General features: G+C 42.1%; 1 protein-coding gene across 1 annotated transcript in view; it reads left to right on the forward strand.

The window, feature by feature from the left end:
• Positions 1-17,618, forward strand: part of UBAC2 (UBA domain containing 2) — a 159,132-nt gene that overhangs the window by 571 nt on the left and 140,943 nt on the right. The window lies entirely within an intron of this gene.

The raw sequence follows: 17,618 nt of genomic DNA on the forward strand, positions 1-17,618 counted from the left end.
CCATGGCTTAGCCTGGATCTATATATGCCAGACAAGCTGGTTATAGACTACTTTTGCAGCCACATTTCAGCTTTATGTAAAGGGACTCTCAACTTACAAAAAAAAAAAAAACCCACACTTCTTTCTGCAAATAAAGTAACTTACTGTTGTTCAGAGTTGACGAGCTGACTGAGGAGATATCTGAGCCATTAGCAATTATCTTTGAAAAGTCATGGAAGACAGGAGAGATTCCAGAAGACTGGAAAATATATATAGTGCCCATCTATAAAAAGGGAAATAAGGACAACCCCGGGGGAATTACAGACCAGTCAGCTTAACATCAGTACCCGGAAAGATAATGGAACAAATAATTAAGTAATCAATTTGCAAACACCTAGAAGATAATAAGGTGATAAATAACAGTGAGCATGGATTTGTCAAGAACAAATCATGTCAAACTAACCTGATAGCTTTCTTTGATAGGGTAACAAGCATTGTGGATAGTGGGGAAGTGGTAGATGTGGTATATCTTGATTTTAGTAAGGCTTTTGATACTGTCTCGCATGACCGTCTCATAAACAAACTAGTAAAATACAACCTAGATGGAGCTACTGTAAGGTGGGTGCATAACTGGTTGGAAAATTGTTCCCAGAGAGTAGTTATCAGTGGTTCACAGTCATGATGGAAGGGCCTAAGGAGTGGGGTCCCGCAGGGATTGGTTCTGGGTCTGGTTCTGTTCAATATCTTCATCATGATTTAGATAATGTCATAGTATACTTATAAAGTTTGCAGATGATACCAAGCTGGGAGGGGTTGCAAGTGCTTTGGAGGAGAGGATTTAAAATTCAAAATGATCTGGACAAACTGGAGAAATGGTCTGAAGTAAATAAGATGAAATTTAATAAGGAAAAATGCAAAGTACTCCACTTAGGAAGGAGCAGTCAGTTGCCACACATACAAAATGGGAAATGACTGCCTAGGAAGGAGTACTGTGGAAAGGGATCTGGGGTCATAGTGGATCACAAGCTAAATATGAATCAACAGTGTAACGCTGTTGCAAAAAAAGCAAACATCATTCTGGGATGTATTAGCAGGAGTATTGTAAGCAAGCCACAAGAAGTAATTCTTCCGCTCTACTCCACACTGATTAGGCCTCAGCTGGAGTATTTTGTCCAGTTCTGGGCGCCACATTTCAGGAAAGATGTGGACAAATTGAAGAAAGTCCAGAGAAGAGCAATAAAAATGATTAAAGGTCTAGAGAACATGACCCGTGACGGAAGATTGAAAAAACTGGGTTTGTTTGGTCTGGAGAAGAGAAGACTCAGAGGGCACATGATAACAGTTTTCAACTACATGAAAGGTTGTTATAAGGAAGAGGGAGAAAAATTGTTCTTCTTAACCACCCTGACAGTTAGGAAGTTTTTCCTCAGGTCCAACCTAAACCGCCCTTGCTGCAATTTAAGCCCATTGCTTCTTGTTCTGTCCTCAGAGGTTAAGCACTGGAATAAATTGCCTAGGGAGGCTGTGGAATCTCCATCACTGGGGATTTTTAAGAGCAGGTTGGACAAATACCTGTCAGGGATGGTCTAGATCAGAGGTGAGCAAACTTTTTGGCTTGAGGGCTACATCAGGTTTGCGAAACTGTATGGAGGGCTGGGTAGGGACAGATGTGCCTCCCCAAACAGCCTGGCCCCTGCCCCCCATCCATCCCCTCCCACTTCCCTGTCCCCTGACTGACCCCCCCCCCAGAACCCCTGACCCATCCGACCCCCCCTGCTCCTTGTCCCCTGACCACCCCCTCCCGGAACCCCCTATCTGCACCCTGGGACTCCGCCCCCTATCCAACCCTCCCTGTCCCCTGACTGCCCTGACCCCCGTCCACACCCCTGCCCCCTGACAGCCCCCCCGCCCCGGGGACTCCCACACCTATCCAACTGCTCCCTGTCCCGACTTCCCCCCGGGACCTTTTGCCCCTTATCCAACGCCCCCCCGCCCCCTTACCATCCTGCTCAGAGTAGCAGGAGCTTGTAGCCCTGCCGGAGCCAGCCATGCCGCCTGCGCTGCCCGGCAGGAGCGGCAGGCCAGAGCGCTGGCGGCGTGGTGGTATCGCTGTGGGGGAGGGGCCGGGGGCTAGCCTCCTCAGCCGGGAGCTCAGGGGCTGGGCAGGCCAGTCCTGCAGGCCATAGTTGGCCACCTCTGGTCTAGATAATACTTAGTCCAGCCTTGAGTGCAGGGGACAGGACTAGATGACCTTTCAAGGTCCCTTCCGGTTCTATGATTCTGTGAAATTAGAGGGGGCAGGTCTCTCAGTTTCAATGTGCATTTGACTGCACTTTGTACAATTGGTTCCACAGTTTCCTCCTGTGAAATATCAGCTACTTACGACCTTGCAACTGACTGTACATGGGTTCAGGAGTCCACCAATAAAGAGTCTGTTGCCCTGACTAGGCAAGTTCCCCTGTTGTTTGTGTGGGTCTTTCATGTAATAAGGAATAGAAAAATATTTTTGAAAGTAGGAAAATGTTATAAAAACTAGTGTAATTAGCAGGGTAATTTAGGCAAAAATGTAGTCTTTAACTTTTTTAAAGTGACTAGATGTCAAGTTGATGTTAGAGAGACAAGGTGGATGAGGTAATATCTCTTATTGGATCAGCTTCTGTCGGTGAGAGAGACAAGCTTACGAACTTACACAGAGCTTTTCTTGAAAGCTTGTCTCTTTCACCAACAGAAGCTGGTCCAAGAAAAGATACTATCTCACCCACCTTGTCTCTCTTAATATTTTGGCACCAAAATTGCCACAACACCACATCAAGTTGATATGTTATTTTAAACAAGCTCAGAGAAGATGTACGTTACAAAAAATTAACTGTGTTTAAAATGACAGTAAAGAGTTCAATGAGCTGACGCAATGTGAATTATGACATTACACTCAATGTAGACCAGAGCAAGTTATGGTCAGGACTGTGTCATCTAACTGGATTCTTTACAACCCTGTTAAATGATACACAAGTTTTTTAATAAAGACAAGCCCTTAGTGTGAGCAGATAAGTATTGCAGTTGATTCGAAATACAGAATATCTAGGCTCAGTAAACTGGCACTGCAGGGTGTGGGGGAATTTTTTCCCCCCGATGATTCTCTTACTGCTTTACTTATTGAAAAAATTGAAGTTGCAAATCACAGATGGAGGGCAGACAAAGAGAGCCTTCACATGTACTTGTGTGTATGCACATACACATATGCATACAAAGAAGGTATGTGTGTGTATATATATGCACACACACATTTTATGTACTTCCTAATCTGAGTTAAATTAAGAGCAGTAGTATGCACATACGTTTTTCATAGATGGTGCACGTTAGGCTATTGATTTAGGGCTGGTCTACACTTAAAAGTTTTGCTGGCATAGTTGGTTAGGAGTGTGAAAGAAATCACACTTCTAACTGACATAGCTATGCTAGCAAAAGCCCTAGTATAGGTGCAGTTTATACTGTCAAAAAAAGGTTTTAGTCATTTATTTTATGTAATTTGAAGGCATAGCAAAATAACTCTTTTGTTGTTATAAGCTGAGTCTCCTCTAGAAATCTTTGCCAGTATAGCTTTCTACAGTAGACAAGGCTTTACAAAAAACTATTCAGTGCTTGTGATTGCTGATGGTGATGTTCTTGCATTTGTCACAACAATATAAGGTTAAATTTCTGTTTGAAATCGTCTAAAGCAAAAAATAGTTATCTTTAACCAATACTGCAATGCTGAAGTTTTTAATGCACAGCTATTAGTTATCTGATGAAGTAAAAATATTTTTAAAGAGCACATTAGAAGTGCATCTGCTAGTGAAAACACTCATATGGGTGAATAACTTTAAACCCGATGAATAAAATTCCTTCTGACTTTCAAAAGCTAAGATAATCTTGGACTGAGAATATGTTAGACTCAGAACTAACTTTCTGGGAAAGTAGCAAGTGAATGAAAACGGGGTTATAATGAAAAGACATTCTGAAACAAAAATGGAATGTTATGCCTATGACACTATTCACATATTAAAGGCAAATCCACATTACAAATTCTGTCAGTTTAGGAATATGGTAGTTCCCTAATGTTTTGGAGTTGCCTGTGTAGATGAGACTAAACCATGTATTACTATTTTATCAAATTATGTTACCACCTTTGTCTTTTTATGGCCATGCATACAATTGAGATTTTTAGAGAAAAAAATTCACATCAGTGACATCTCTAGTGCAGTAAAGGCATAGACACAGTGGTAAAAATGTCAGGAGCTGCTGGAGCCTTCTCTAGTTTAGAGTTATCAATGGTGAGATTTTTTTTTAATTCCAAGTGTACGCATGGCATAAAAAGACTAGGGTTCTAACAGTTTGGTAACATGGCTGTTCTGTTTGGTCTAGATCAGGGATTGGCAACCTTTAGCACACGGCCCATCAGGAAAATCCTCTGGCGGGCCGGGCCGGTTTGTTTACCTGCAGCGACCGCAGGTTCGGCCAATCGCAGCTCCCGTTGACTGCAGTTTGCTGTTCCAGCACATCCCTCTGCCCATGCCGCTTCCCACAGCCCCCATTGGCCTCGAACAGTGAATTATGGCCAGCAGGAGCTGCGATCGGCCAATCCTGCGGACGCTGCAGGTAAACAAACCGTCACGGCCCGCCAGCAGATTTCCCTAACGGGCCGTGTGCCAAAGGTTGCCGATTCCTGATCTAGAGAACCTATTATACAAGTTCTTTCCAATCTATTTTCTTGTGTCAATAGGAGTCTAGAAAATGTTCTAAGAACCACACTGTAAGGTTCTGGCCATTCCCCACAAAGGACCCACTGCTACACCCAAAGTCTTTTCCAGGCACTTCATTTCTCAAATGTAGGTAAAACCCCTCACATGTGCCAGCAATGCCCCTCTGCCATGTACATTGGCCAAACCGGACAGTCTCTACACAAAAGAATAAATGGACACAAATCGGACGTCAAGAATTATAACATTCAAAAACGAGTCGGAGAACCCTTCAACCTCCCTGGACACTCAATTACAGACCTAAGTCTCAATTATTCAACAAAAAAACTTCAAAAACAGACTCCAATGAGAAACAGCAGAACTGGAATTAATCTGCAAACTCGACACCATTAAATTAGGCTTGAATAAAGTCTGGGAGTGGATGAGTCATTACAATAATAAAAACTATTTCCCCATACTAATTTTCCCCCTACTGTTACTCACACCTTCTTGTCAACTGTTTGAAACGGGCCATCCTTATTATCACTACAAAAGTTTTTTTTCTCCTGCTGATAATAGCCCGCCTTAATTGATTGGTCTCGTTAAGAGTTGGTATGGCAACTCTTTTTTTTCATGTTGTTTGTAATATATATATGTCTTCCTACTCCTACTGTATTTTCCACTGCATGCATCTGATGAAGTGGGCTTTAGCCCATAAAAGTTTATGCTCAAATAAATTTGTTAGTCTCTAAGGTGCCACAAGTCCTCCTTTTCTTTCTGCTGATACAGACTAACACGGCTACCGCTCTGAAACCTCACAAACACAGTTCCTCAGCCCCCTTGGAGCTGTAGTTCTTAGGGGATTTTCCCTTTTGCTTCTCTCAATTCCTTCTGCTTTGGGGCCTATTACAGGATTCCCCCATAGTGTGTTAACTGAGAAACATTGCCTCCCAGTGCTCACCCCCTGGAGATCCTTTTCTTTCAACAGGTTCCCAGGCCCCCCATCCGTGGGGACTTCCAGCTTCTTCTGCTCCTGTTCCCACTACCCAGGCCTCCTGGCTTCTAACCTGTCTCCCTATTTCCAAGGAGCAAGTAGTGAGAGCCCCTTGTCTACTCCCTCTGACCCTTTCCTGACTGACTGTCAGGCATGATTTGCCCAGGTGCCTTCTCTTATAGTCCAACCAGGGCAAGTGGGGGAGTCAGCTGACCAGTCTGAAAGGGGCCAGTGTCATACTCAAATGACACACTCAAATATAGTGTTGGCTCATTCACGTGTTCTTTTAAATCATGTTAGAATCTGTATAAATAATGTATAATGTAATGATTTAATAATTATTTGAAATATGTTTCAAATATGTTCCCCTGTAAATCTAAGTGGTTGCTCTGTGCTACAATTTTTTTATTCATTTCTGCGATAGTGACAGGAAAATAATCAATGACTCTTGCTAGAGGTAATTAGCGCTTATGAATTGATTACTTTAAACTGTTCTCTCATCTACAACATTAGATAACTGAGTGATTCCTTTTAGATTAAAACACTAATGTGCATGTTCCTTGTATTTTAAATCCTTTCTTTTTCCTTAACTAATCTAGAGTAAAACAGAATAAATAACAGGAGACTGCATTTATAAGGCTGTAATTCCATCCATGATATCTGTAGACAACATATAACATGGGTGAAGTAGCTTATGTAAAGCTCTAAAGTGAAAATACAGCCCAAGAATCCTCAACGCTCTTATTTTTACATAATGTATAGATTAAAGTTTTTAATCCATGCCTTATTCAGGCTTACTTTTGACCTTTTATCTTAATAGTGCCTCTTTTTTTCCCCATCCCTCCCACCCTTGTCCCTCCAAGTTCACATGCTGCAGCCTCTGCACTCTCTAGCAGCAATGTTTGATAACTAAATATCAGACAATATTGTGCTGTAAATCATAGGGAGAGCATGAAGGGAATTAGATTTTTAGAAAGTAGCATGCTAAAAAAAGTAATTTTTTTCCCAACATAAGCCCTGGTCATATAGAATAACGGAATCACAATATCAAACTTTTAATGAAAGGAAAAGAGTTGTTACGGAAAACCATCAAATGTGGTGGAATAGAGAAATTAATATCCATTTAAAACAAATGAAGATTACATTCATATGTCTGTCTAAGTTCATTGTTTTAAATCTAAATTGAAGACTTGCCCTGTGGATTGTTGATTATCTGTGCTTTAAGGAGGATGCTTGATCTTTGTATTTATTCCTATCATTTTAAATGTTCATGGGAATGGCACTCATAAATAGTTCTTATTTATATTGAATTTCACATCCCAAAGCCTCTGGGTGCCTAACAAAATGTAATTTAAAAATAATAAAATTTAAATAAAATATAACAAAGTAAATGCTCTATTAAAAGTTAAACTACTAATGGACACTCCAAATATTTATTCAGTCATGAAGAAGAGGAGATAATGATGAGTTTGAATTTAAATTGGCAGTTGCTGCTGGACTGTAAGCTGCCCACATGCTGTTTCCAAGTAAGCTTGGGATGTAGATTCTATAGGTTTTCTTGGTGATATGAAAGGAAAAGCAGTTAAAATTTGGGAGTATCTGTTGCTGAGAGCATTACGAAAGTCTCAGACATTTCTGGTGGGTAAACTGAAGAGCTTGGGATATTCTGTCTACTACCCAAGATCCATAAACCCGGAAATCCTGGGTGCCCCATCATCTCAGGCATTGGCACCCTGACAGCAGGATTGTCTGGCTATGTAGACTCCCTCCTCAAGCCCTACGCTACCAGCACTCCCAGCTACCTTCGAGACACCACTGACTTCCTGAGGAAACTACAATCCATTGGTGATCTTCCTGATAACATCATCCTGGCCACTATGGATGTAGAAGCCCTCTACACCAACATTCCACACAAAGATGGACTACAAGCCGTCAAGAACACTATCCCCGATAATGTCACGGCTAACCTGGTGGCTGAACTTTGTGACTTTGTCCTTACCCATAACTATTTTACATTTGGGGACAATGTATACCTTCAGATCAGCGGCACTGCTATGGGTACCCGCATGGCCCCACAGTATGCCAACATTTTTATGGCTGATTTAGAACAACGCTTCCTCAGCTCTCGTCCCCTAACACCCCTACTCTACTTGCGCTATATTGATGACATCATCATCTGGACCCATGGAAAAGAAGCCCTTGAGGAATTCCACCATGATTTCAACAATTTCCATCCCACCATCAACCTCAGCCTGGTCCAGTCCACACAAGAGATCCACTTCCTGGACACTACAGTGCTAATAAACAATGGTCACATAAACACCACCCTATACCGGAAACCTACTGACCGCTATTCCTACCTACATGCCTCCAGCTTTCACCCTGACCACACCACACGATCCATCGTCTACAGCCAAGCTCTACGATACAACCGCATTTGCTCCAACCCCCTCAGACACAGACAAACACCTACATGGTCTCTATCAAGCATTCTTACAACTACAATACCTACCTGCGGAAGTGAAGAAACAGATTGATAGAGCCAGAAGAGTTCCCAGAAGTCACCTACTACAGGACAGGCCTAACAAAGAAAATAACAGAACGCCACTAGCCGTCACCTTCAGCCCCCAACTAAAACCCCTCCAACGCATTATTAAGGATCTACAACCTATCCTGAAGGATGACCCAACACTCTCACAAATCTTGGGAGACAGGCCAGTCCTTGCCTACAGACAGCCCCCCAACATGAAGCAAATACTCACCAGCAACCACATACCACACAATAGAACCACTAACCCATGAACCTATCCTTGCAACAAAGCCCGTTGCCAACTGTGCCCACATATCTATTCAGGGGACACCATCACAGGGCCTAATAACATCAGCCACACTATCAGGCTCGTTCACCTGCACATCCACCAATGTGATATATGCCATCATGTGCCAGCAATGCCCCTCTGCCATGTACATTGGTCAAACTGGACAGTCTCTACGTAAAAGAATCAGTGGACACAAATCAGATGTCAAGAATTATAACATTCAAAAACCTGTCGGAGAACACTTCAATCTCTCTGGTCACGCGATTACAGACATGAAAGTTGCGATATTACAACAAAAAACCTTCAAATCCAGACTCCAGCGAGAGACTGTTGAATTGGAATTCATTTGCAAATTGGATACAATTAACTTAGGCTTGAATAGAGACTGGGAGTGGCTAAGTTATTATGCAAGGTAACCTATTTCCCCTTGTTTTTTCCTACACCCTCTCCCCCTTCCTCAGACGTTCTTGTTAAACCCTGGATTTGTGCTGGAAATGGCCCACCTTGATTATCATACACATTGTAAGGAGAGTGATCACTTTAGATAAGCTATTACCAGCAGGAGAGTGGGGTGGGGGGAGGTATTTTTTCATGCTTTGTGTTTATAAAAGATCTTCTACACTTTCCACAGTATGCATCCGATGAAGTGAGCTGTAGCTCACGAAAGCTTATGCTCAGATAAATTGGTTAGTCTCTAAGGTGCCACAAGTACTCCTTTTCTTTTTGAAGAGCTTGAGTACATTTCCTAAAAGAGATCAGTTGATTCCATCCCTAAGAAGTGTTCAGTTGTATAATTAATCTACCTTGACTGCCAGGTACTGAGAGGTTGCATTTTCAAATATCTAGACCAGGAGTAGTGTAAGGTAAGGAAATGGTGATTGTAGGTCTACCTGAACTTATTTTGTTACTGTATAATGGGGCAGTTCTTGTCACACTATGGTTAGGGTGGAGCCAAGCTTTCTGTGTAAGAGCCATTTTTTCAAGAAATCTGTGTGAGTATTGTGATTGTTTTGAAAATGGTTGTGCACCACTGGGGCCTTGGGTAAGGTTAGTGGGTCAAATTTGGGATCATTTGATAAAGGGGTTCCTAAGATCCTAATAGGATCTGTTGCTAAAAGTCTCAGATATTTCTGGTGTTGCCAGATGTTACCATCCTTTGAATCTTTTCCTAAGGGTTCCTACTGGAACATCACCTGCACTTACCCCCGAGTGAGGCCTGTAGTGCTCTGACATTTATGCTACCAGGCTGCTAAAAATCACCACAGCAAGAATAGATTGTTGTGCTTTGCTACTTGCACAACACACACCAAGCTGTAGTGTAGTATGCATACTGACAGGCAGTTATGCAAGTAATAAAATCCCCCTAAACCTAAAGCATCAGATTATTGCTTGGTTTAATATTACTTCATATTTTGTTCAGTAGTACCAGGAAGCTAGTGTGGAACATGTTAGACCCCCTGTTTCCTGCAGTGTATGCGAATAGTAAGAAAATGATACGTTCTGTGGTTGGAGACAGAGGGGGATGCCTAGATGAGTTTCTGTGTGTTGGCTGAATTTAGTTCTGTTCCATTTTCCATTGAAAAAATTTCTTTAAAAACAAAATGCTGTGCCTCCTTCAGCTCCTTACCAATTTAATCCTGCCACTTGGGTAGCCTTGGTTGTAGTCTACATCTTTCTAAACAAGGAACAAATGGGAGGGGACTTGCTTCTAAGCTTAGCAGTATCTTTTTAAAAATGGTTAAAAATGATCACCTCTTCAGGAGCCAAATCTGTTGCCTCTGCAGCACTCCCAAGTAGAGCTGGTCAGAAATTTTCCAGTGAAACCTAGTATAGTTGGAAAATGCCCATTCGTTATAGTTATGGATACAATTTTCTCATGGAGGTCACAGATTCCATATCTTTAAGAGATGTCCGCGAGTTCTTCGGTTTGGCTTCAGCCTCAGGAGGCAGGGCAAGGGGAGGGAGTGCCACCTCCACCCTGGGACTCATCTCAGTGGGCCACCCAGCCTGTGGGTCAGTGTCAATGCCTCTTCGTTACACTATAATACTTTATTGTTAAATTGTTACACATTTTTTGGTCTCCCTGACCATACCCTGATTTTGTATATTTTTACTATGACTGTTCTGTGAATTTTGCCAATTTTACTGTCACAAAATTGTATCCAGAGTTATAGTAAAATGTTTTGCCAGATCTGTTACAAATTTGACAAAACTTTCACAAAATCATAGGCAGGTTTCTGTTGGAAACCTGTCAGAGTTCCAGGGTCCACACCTCCGGGTGGGAGCTGGTAGGGTTAAGGGAGCCTGCCAGCTGTGAAATTGACATTTCTGCCAGTTCCACCTCTGCTATTCAGTGTTTAGCAGCCCTGAAATGGTCAAGAATGTCAGTTTTACATTTCATTTCAGGAACAGAATATTTCAGTGTTTCTTAAATGAAAAGTTTGGGGATATCTGGTTTTCCAGGACATTTTTGGTAAATTTGCTTTTGTTCCAAAATTGGAATAAAAGCATATTATTAAAATACGGAAATTCCCTGTGAACCAAATTCCCAAATTTCAGACAGCTCTACTTCCAAGCCCTTCTGACCTGGGGAACACAAGAGCAGGATGTAACCTAGATGTCTGACATGATAGTGCACATGTTAACCATTAGGTCACTATGCTGCTCCCCACATTTATAGTTAATTCACAAACTTTGGCTGAAAAAAACTGTTGCAACTGTGTCACTTCTCACTGTTTGCATTTGCCAACACTATAGTGAATCAGTCATCAAAATATGCTGTAAAGTGGTGACACAAGCAGCACCTGTATTCTTGTAAAAAGAAAAAGAGTACTTGTGGCACCTTAGAAACTAACAAATTTATTTGAGCATAAGCTTTCGTGACCTACAGCTCACTTCATCAGATGCATGCAGTGGAAAATACAGTGGAGAGATTTTATATACACAGAGAACATGAAACAATGGGTGTTACAATACACACTGTAATGAGAGTGATCAGGTAAGGTGAGCTATTACCAGCAGGAGAGAAAAAAACCTTTTGCAGTGATAATCAAGGTGGGCCATTTCCAGCAGTTGACGAGAATTCCAGTTCTGCAGTCTCTTTGAAGTTTTTTTGTTGAAGAATTACGACTTTTAGGTCTGTAATCGAGTGACCAGAGAGATTGAAGTGTTCTCCGACTGGTTTTTGAATGTTATAATTCTTGACGTCTGATTTGTGTCCATCGATTCTTTTACGTAGAGACTGTCCAGTTTGGCCAATGTACATGGCAGAGGGGCATTGCTGGCACATGATGGCATATATCACATTGGTAGATGTGCAGGTGAACAAGCCTCTGATAGCGTGGCTGATGTGATTAGGCCCTATGATGGTGTCCCCTGAATAGATATATGGACACAGTTGGCAACGGGCTTTGTTGCAAGGATAGGTTCATGGGTTAGTGTTTTTGCTGTGTGGTGAGTGGTTGCTGGTGAGTATTTGCTTCAGGTTGGAGGGCTGTCTGTAAGCGGGGACTGGCCTGTCTCCCAAGATTTGTGAAAGTGTTGGGTCGTCCTTCAGGATAGGTTGTAGATCCTTGCTGATGCGCTGGAGAAGTTTTAGTTGGGGGCTGAAGGTGATGGCTAGTGGCTTTCTGTTATTTTCTTTGTTGGCCCTGTCCTGTAGTAGGTAACTTCTGGGTACTCCTCTGGCTCTGTCAATCTGTTTCTTCACTTCAGCCAGTGGGTATTGTAGTTGTAAGAACGCTTGATAGAGATCTTGTAGGTGTTAGTCTCTGTCTGAGGGGTTGGAGCAAATGCGGTTGTATCGTAGAGCTTGGCTGTAGACGATGGATCGTGTGGTGTGGTCTGGATGAAAGCTGGAGGCATGTACGTAAGTATAGAGGTCAGTAGGTTTCTGGTATAGGGTGGTGTTTATGTGATGATCGCTTATTAGCACTGTAGTGTCCAGGAAGTGGATCTCTTGTGTGGACTGGTCCAGGCTGAAGTTGATGATGGGATGGAAATTGTTGAAATCATGGTGGAATTCCTCAAGGGCTTCTTTTCCATGGGTCCAGATGATGAAGATGTTATCAATGTAGCACAAGTAGAATAAGGGCATTGGGGGACAAGAGCCGGACACAAATCAGACACAAATGGACACAAATCAGACATCAAGAATTGTAAAATTCAAAAACCAGTCGGAGAACGCTTCATTCTCTCTGGTCACTCGATTACAGACCTAAAAGTCTCAATTCTTCAACAAAAAAACTTCAAAAACAGACTCCAATGAGAGGCTGCTGAATTGGAATTAATTTGCAAACTGGACACCATTAAATTAGGCTTGAATAAAGACTGGGAGTGGATGTGTCATTACACAAAGTAAAACTATTTCCCCATGTTTATTCCCCACCCACCCACCCACCCCACTGTTCCTCACATGTTCTTGTCAACTGCTGGAAATGGCCCATCTTGATTATCACTACAAAAGGTGTTTTTTTCCTCTCCTGCTGGTAATAGCTCACTTTACCTGATCACTCTCGTTACAGTGTGTATGGTAACACCCACTGTTTCATGTTCTCTTTGTATATAAAATCTCCCCACTGTATTTTTCACTGCATGCCTCTGATGAAGTGAGTTGTAGCTCACGAAAGCTTATGCTCAAATAACTTGGTTAGTCTCTAAGGTGCCGCAAGTTCTACTTTTCTTTTTGCGGATACAGACTAACATGGCTGCTACTCTGAAACCTGTATTCTTGTAGTGTGACTATGTTGTATGCCTGACGCTAAGGAACTGGGAGCAGGAGTCACTTTCTGAACCAGGGTATTTCAGTTGGCCATGTAATATTTTGTGCCAGCGATAGGTTTAGTTTTTGCAGGGTCTGTGGGAATTATGTCTTTTATGTCTTATTCCATCCCTTTAATAATAGTAGGACACTTCTACTGTCTTGAACAAATTCTGGAAAGTCATTAGCCATCTCTGAGTAATTTCAGTTCTGAACCGGATCTTGGAGCCATATTCCTGTCTGACTAGTGGAGTATTTCATTGATCCAGTCTGTGTCAACAAAGCTCTCTTACTATTTTTATGAAGGGTAAGGCCCTGATGCTTAGGTTAGTGTAAAATTCAGTGGACTTACGCTGATCCGGAGTTTTTCATCCAGACTTCAGTGCTTCACTGCCTATTCCACAGTTTCTTTTGTTTTTGGCAGAAATGTTTTGATTTATGTCCCTGGTTTGTGTGTGTGTGTGTGTAAATTTTACTCAGAAATGAAATACTTTCAGAGTTTTGTTTTAGGGAGACTAGAAAAGTAGATTCATTCCAAGGAAAACTTTCAGTGCTGTCCCTTTCTTCCACAGTCCTAATGAGAACCCCAAGCATATGGTAGCTAATTAAACTTGTGCTGCTTGGGGATAGTTAGAATATCATGGAACTTTTAATGAGTAAAGTGTGATAATTTCTCTGTGATTCATTGTAACTGTGTAAAAATTTTTCACAGTTTAAATATAAAAATGGGTAAAAATGACTATTAAAGGCAGTGGAAACTAAATTTTTAAAATTAGTTTCCATTATGTCATGGAGACCAGTGGAGTTTCCTATACTGAATTGTGTGGTGTGCGACTATCTTCTGGAATAGTAACATGGATGTTTTTTGTGTTGCATTTAAATTACAGTTGGGAGTGGAGAGGAGGGGAACGGAAATTTATCTTTCTGCTTGGAAAAAAAGTGGGGAAGATGCTCTCTGAAGAGCCCATTCATTTCTGGGAAGCTTATGTTTAGTGATCCTACCAAATATTTGGCTGCAGTTTCTCCTTGTTCATCTCAATGTGTAAGCCGTGACTACAATGCTGCTCTAACCTGAGGTTTGAAGGAATTGTCATTTGAGTGGGACTGTGGGAGTGCTATTGTGCTTCAAGACCTCTGAGCATCATCTCTGATGTTTGTAATCCCTTCTGGGCAAAAATGAGATAGACCAAAGGTTATCCTTGCATCCAGGGGTGGCAGGCTTGTATAATTTTTTGTGGTGCCCAGAACAAGTCTTAAGGCTCCCTCCACCCCAACCTTGTAAGCCGATGTATATTTTTTAAAATAGTGTAAAAATGGACTGGAAACAGTAAGCGTTTAACAGTTTCCCTTTATTGCATAATATTACTATCGTAAGAAAAATTTATTTAACTAAGAATATCAAATATAAATTAATACTCTTTTTTGAATACGGAAAGAGCCAAGCACTCTTGGATCAATAACCCTCAAAAGAAAATACTTTCTAAAACTAAAACAAATATAGCCCCTTCTTTTGCGATGTTCTTCAGGAAGCAGCAAACACTTTTTGTAGTTGTTTGGTTCCTGAAATGAAGTCATCCAGGAGACTTGCAATGTCCAATTCAGAGGTAGAGTTCTTATGAATGTGCAGAAATGCCAAGTAATTTAGACGTTCTTGTCACGTTGTCGTTCGCAAATAATTTTTCAGTCTGCGTAGGCAACTGAATGATCGCCCAACGGTGCAGGTTGTAGTCAGAATTGTGTAGAATAATTTCAGGAGAATTGTAGCTTCTGACAATATGTCACTCAAGCCTTTGTTTTGTTTCAGAAATTGCTTCACTTCGCTCACCGAATTAAGCTGGCAATTTCTTGATGTGCAAATATCACTCAACATTTCTATTGGGACAGTGTCCTGTTTTGAGCCATTTGCTGCATCAGTTATATGCTTCTCTAATTTTACTGTGAATATAAAGCTTTCTGTTGAAAACCTCTGTTCAATGGCAGCTTTGCAAACATCAATGATCCCGACATATATTCGATGAAAATACTCTTTGGGTCACTGAAGGTGTGAGGGAAGGCTTCCATGGTCGAGCCATCTTGGTGGCTTGCATTTTCTCAGGAGTGTAGGATCATCTAAATAAAGATTTCTTGCCTTCTCTACTGTTGTTTCCCAGAAGTGATTGTATGATTAGTCGGTGCCCATCCCACTCAACACCTCTTGCAACTGGCCAACTTTCTTCGTAACACTTGCCAATGACATGTTTGGGCTTTGAATTTTTGCATTACTTCTTCTACAGGATCCATGGCTTTCACAAGAACTGTTATTGTAAAGTACGTTGAAAAAGATTGAAGTTGCTTCGAGAATCCATTACATTTTGAGCCAAATTCATCGGAAGAGTAACTAAATTCCTTTAGGCAGTTCATCATGGCCTCATAATTGTGGAGCAGTGATTTAATGCTACTGATCCTTAGTGTCCATCTTGTTGGGCACAATGGTCATAAAGAAGGCTCCCCTTTGCTGTGAAAGCTGCCATACACTTTGGTGACTCCCTGAAGGCATTGATGAGATCTTTCACCTTCAAAAACATATCACGACATCCTTGAATATTATGCAGGGCATCCTGCGTGGCAAGGTTAAGGGAATGTGCAGTACAGTGCACAAATTCCACTCTCGGCTCTCGATCCTTCACTCTGGCTTGGACCCCAGTAGATTTGCCAGACACATTACTGGCTCCGTTGTAACACTGCCCCAGGCATTCAGAAAGGACACTTCTCAGGTGTGATTTGCATCTTCCACAATTTTGAAAAGAGAAGCAGTGTCCATTGCAACAGTTTGGTAAAACCCAATAAACTCATAAATCTCCCAGTCTTCACTAGAAAAGAACCTTAAAGAAAAACTTTCTTGTTCTTTTCTTGACAAATTGGTAGTCTCATCCATTACAATGGCATAGAACTTTGAAGACTTTATCTTTTGCACAATTCGTCTTAGTGCCATCCTTGCCATCATTTATATTATTTCGTTAATAACCTCATGTGACAGCCACTTGTATTTTGTGCAACTAATCCACTGTCTCAGTTCCTCTGAATCTGTACTGCCTAGCAACAAGAGCTGCATCAGATTTGTATCACTCTCATTATGTCCACCTAATACTATTCCTTGTTGAGCTAGGTACTGAACACTGTTCAAAATTTTGTGAAGTGCATTTCTAGCTGATTGTGATTCTTTTCTGTAACTGGCCGACATTAGTGCAGAAACATTTACCTGCGATTGCAGAGCAGAATACTTCATTACTGCTTCCTTGTGACAGCTGGATTTTCCTGTGATATAAAACCATGCAGTGCGTGTCTCCAATCTTGAAATCCAGATGAAATAAACGGTGGTTTGGCTTTCGTAGAAAATATTAAGATCTTCTTTTCAGAACAGTTTTTGCAGACTGAGCAAAAAGCTCTGTCTAATTTGCTATTGTACTCCAGCCACATAAATCTTGATAGCCAAGATTGCTGAAAACTCCTTTTCTTATCTTGGAGATTTGCCACATCTTTCTTTTGTATAACTTCAGTTTGAAAGCTGGGTGTTGAGCTCAGGCCATCACTTATCCTTTTCTTCTTTTTCTCTGGGTAACTTTATTAAGAATGTATCCATTGTTGATTATTACTGGTCCTACAATCAAGAATTTATTGCTGGGATAAAATGAAGCTAAAATGCGCCGGCACCACAAGATTACAAGGGCCAATTAAATGTGGAAAGTCAGAAGTAGCACTTGCCTGCTTCAATATATTATATTTTGTTCTACCTGTATACAACCAATTATATACTTTAAAGGGTGTAAAATAATGAAGTATTGTGCTAAACACGATCATACCGCAAACTGACCACCAAATTTAAGTTGTGTGTTTTTTTCCCCCAGGTGAGGGCTCTGGGGTGGAGCTGGGGATGAGGAGTTCACAGTGCAGGAGGAGGCTCTGGGCTGGGGCTGAGGGTTGGGGTGCAGGGTATGCAGGTTCTGGCTGGAGGTGCGGGCTCTGGGTGGGGCAGGGCTGGGGATGAGGAGCTTGGGGTTTAGACAGGTTGCCCTGGGACTAGGGCTAGAGCGGGGGACTCCCCGCAACCCTCTCCCCGCTGGCATCAGCAAGCTCCGGGGGAGGGGCTCCCCTTCCCACCCCTGGCAGCACACTCACCTCTGTCACTGCATGTGCTCCTAGGGCCCCTCTCAGGTCTAGGAAGCCCCCTCGCCTCTCCTATGGGTGGGTGCCGGTGTGGAGGGGTGCTGCCCTCATTTGTGGCCTCTGCTGCTACCCCTCACCGTAGCCTCATGGGGGATGGGGCTGCCCCTTGCACAGAGTGGGGAAGGAGCGGTGACTGGGCGGGGGAGGCG

This window comes from Natator depressus, chromosome 1 (genome assembly GCF_965152275.1).
Source record: "Natator depressus isolate rNatDep1 chromosome 1, rNatDep2.hap1, whole genome shotgun sequence".
NCBI classification, from domain to species: Eukaryota; Metazoa; Chordata; order Testudines; family Cheloniidae; genus Natator; species Natator depressus.